Genomic DNA, 3,480 nt, shown 5'->3' with positions numbered 1-3,480 from the left:
GAAGAGAACGAATTTGGTTCTCCCCTTTGTTTAAAACTGGGTTCTTCAAGGTAGCGATGGAGTGCCTCCTTCGATTGTTCGCGTCGAATTTGCTCTTCGTTGACGATCCGACCATCTTTTATCTCGTGGGAACAATGAACTTCTGTGGAAAGTTTGATGGGTAACTCTTAACGAGTTTAAGAACTCTGGACGAGTTAGAACTCCGTGAAGAGAGTTGTTAGAACCGAAAATTCGGTTAATGACCAAGCAAATATTCTGTTGTTGAAGAATCTTCTTAGATTTGATTTTTTGAATTTAATTCAAATCCTCTATCTCCAAGAAACCCGCCTCTCCTGCCTCTCTGTGCGGTTGAGATCCTCAGGGATTCTCTTTGTTGCTGCCTCTCCGTTCCAAAAAAGCCAGCCCCTAACTCAGTTGAGTTTGTTGAGTTTTTATAGGTGGATAAGAGGTTGTAACTGCCCTCTAAATCCGCTACTAAGTGGGTGTGATTTCCTCAGATCGTGGGGAAACAGTTCTGAAACCGATCGACTCGTATTTGAACGAGTCAAACGCCCAATCTGGCGTTCAGAACCCAACGTCGCCTCTTAGAATTGATTTGAACGAGTCAAACGCCCAATCTGGCGTTCAGAACCCAACGTCGCCTCTTAGAATTGAGACGCGAGATTGGGTGTTGGCTGAACATCAATGAACGCGAGGGTCGCTCGCGTTTGGCTTGTTATAGCTTGGAAACGCAACGCGAGGGTCGCTCGCGTTTGGCTTGTTATAGCTTGGAAACGCGGGGGTCGGTGTTGGTTGAACCTCTAGAACGCGAGGGTCGTTCACGTTTGGCTTGTTATAGCTTGGAAACGCGGGGGTCGCCTACATTTCCAAAATTATGATGCGGGGATGACTTCCGTGTTTTAGAAGGGGTTAATTGATTTGTAACCTCTCCTACAGAGCGTTGCAAGGACCGTTGTTCAGTAATCCTAGCTTTAGCTATTGTGGGGTGTGAAAGTCGTCAGATTGTAACCTTCACTGTAGATTGTGGAGACTGCTGAATAGAGTTTTCATTAGTTGTCGGAAGCGTCGTTGTATTGTAACTCTTCTCGATCCATGTGAAAAGTCCTCCATTTGCAGGTTTCGTTTGTAGGCATGAAAGCTATCTGATTGTAGCTTTCATTGTTGGAACTTGACGGGAATCAATCATCCATAGTGACTTTTAGACGAATATTTGCCCACAGCTCTCTACCAAGCAACTCATCTACTAAGTCCAACCTTTTATTTCTGAAATCATTACACTGCTCATCAGCATCTCTAATAGTTGCTAATATAGTATTAGTCATGATGTTGTCGCAGCCATCAAGATCAATCATCTCAGAGATGAGGCCGTGTTTATAGCGGTTGCAGAGTTTCAGACACAGTGATTAGGAAGTCGTCTGATTGTAACTCCTATTGTCAGGGCTTAATGGGGATCAGCTATCCATTATGATTTTTAGACAGCCTACAGAACCCCCTCCAAAGTTTTCGAAAGTTCGCGGTTGACTGGGACGAATTTTCAGAATACTTTGGATCCTAAAATTTTGTGAGTTTGAATGTTCACTCCATCTGATCGAGCCAAATAATTTCAACGTTATTGATTATAATCTATCTGTACTCCTCTAATAGACTCCCCAACGGAGTCGCCTGCTTCTTCTTGGCCTTGGTCACCTTGATGATTATTGTAGCCTTGGTAGTCAAAAAGTTGCTATTATAGCTGTCCAAATAACTCCTGTATTTAAGGATTAGAACACGTGGGTGAGCCTTGCGTTTTGGAATTCCAACCAACTCGAACGCTAGGGTCGAGTTTGGGTGGGATTTTGGTCTCGAATCCCGTCCGTTACGATTTGACAGCTCACAGCTGTCTATAAATAGACCAATGGAGGTCGAATCAAGAATCATTCGATTCTTCTCGAAAATCTAACGAAAATTTTCGTTCTCATATCCGGCGAGAACTGTTCCTCTTCTCCTCCGACCAGACTCCATGGCACCCAAGAAGGCATTCTCTCGTCCTTCCAAGTCCGACGTCACCGCGGCTCAGGGGTCGGCGCCGTCTGCGCCGGCCGACGGCGCTGCTGCTCAGGCGAACGTGTCGCTCCAATTTCCTTTGATCGGCGGTGAGTACGACCTCTGTGGTCCTTAAACTTGCTTCGGCAAGTTCTGATCTTTAGATCAATGAGGAAACTCGTTTCAATAACGCGGGGTTGGACTCCGTCGTTTGGTATTTTTGACAAGGGGTTCGACCTCCGCATCTTTGACGCGAGGTTCGACCTTCGCGTCTGAGATTTTCGACGCGAGGTTCGACCTTCGCGTCTGAGATTTTCGTCGCGAGGTTCTACCTTCGCGTCTGAGCTTTTCGTCACGAGGTTCTACCTTCGCGTCTGAGCTTTGCTTTTAAGTTGTCTAACTTTTTTCTTCATTTTGCAGTGCGTCATACCAGCGAGCCTCTTCCTTTTTGCCACCATTTTGGGCATGAAGGTGGTGTGGATCAGAATATGACCTTCAACCTGCGCCAGGAACTCCCAGTTTTTCGTCTTAAGGAAAAGAGTCGCGTGGAACTAATCACCCAAGCTTCTCCTGAGACCCTTAGGATATTGGTTACGGATGCTCGCCTTGAAAATCCGAGCCGTAAGCCAATAGTCAAATCTGGATTCCTCTTTGGGGATTTTGTTAACTTCGAGGCAGGCGACGCTTATGATGGGGACTATAAGTGGCTGCGGAAAGTTGGAGAACGCAACCTTTTTTTGCCCAATATGAAGAGGATGTTCCCCATGTCCTACTTTCAGTGCGCTTCCATCCCAAGGCGTATGGATTGGCCCCTGGTTAAAGATTAGGATGGAGTTGTTCTCGGAACCCTAACTTTTCAAGGGGTCCGCACACTGGGTTACAACAGGCAGGTGACAGCTCTACGGCCAGGTTTATTCGCTAAGGAATATCCCCTCGGTGAAGTGGCTAGTCCGACGAACACCTTTGTCAAGAAATTTCTGGCAAAGAAAGGAGAATTTCTCGCGCAAGGATTCAGAACTCCTGGCTGGGTTCATTCTCCGGTGACAGGGTGGTGGACCCGGATGACCAAGTTTGTTTTGGAGGAATTGAAAGCTCCTCTTGCTCGAGCTGGATTGCAGATTCCCGTGCGGGCTACCAAGTTCGGAATTATCCAGAGTCACTTTTATTTCTTCTCCATATTGGAGAAGTCCTGAGACTTGTACTTTCTTCACCCCTGTGGGGGGATTAGGCTTCGCTCTTCACGGGATGCATGAAGTCTCGGGTCTTCTTCTTGGGGACTTACCGTACGAGGAATTTTTTCCGGGATCTGCGGAACTTAAAATTTTAAAGAAGACCAGCCCCGAAATTTATGCTACCCTCTGGGAAGTCCTGTGTCACTTCCACATTTGTATGCAGCAGACGGGGGCCCGAGAAAGCGGCATTAAACAAGTGTCTTGGGCGGAATATTTATTCCAGAAC

Source organism: Asparagus officinalis, chromosome 8 (assembly GCF_001876935.1).
Source record: "Asparagus officinalis chromosome 8, Aspof.V1, whole genome shotgun sequence".
NCBI lineage: Eukaryota > Viridiplantae > Streptophyta > Magnoliopsida > Asparagales > Asparagaceae > Asparagus > Asparagus officinalis.
The sequence above is the reverse complement of the archived record's forward strand: the minus strand, read 5'-3'. Positions refer to the sequence as shown.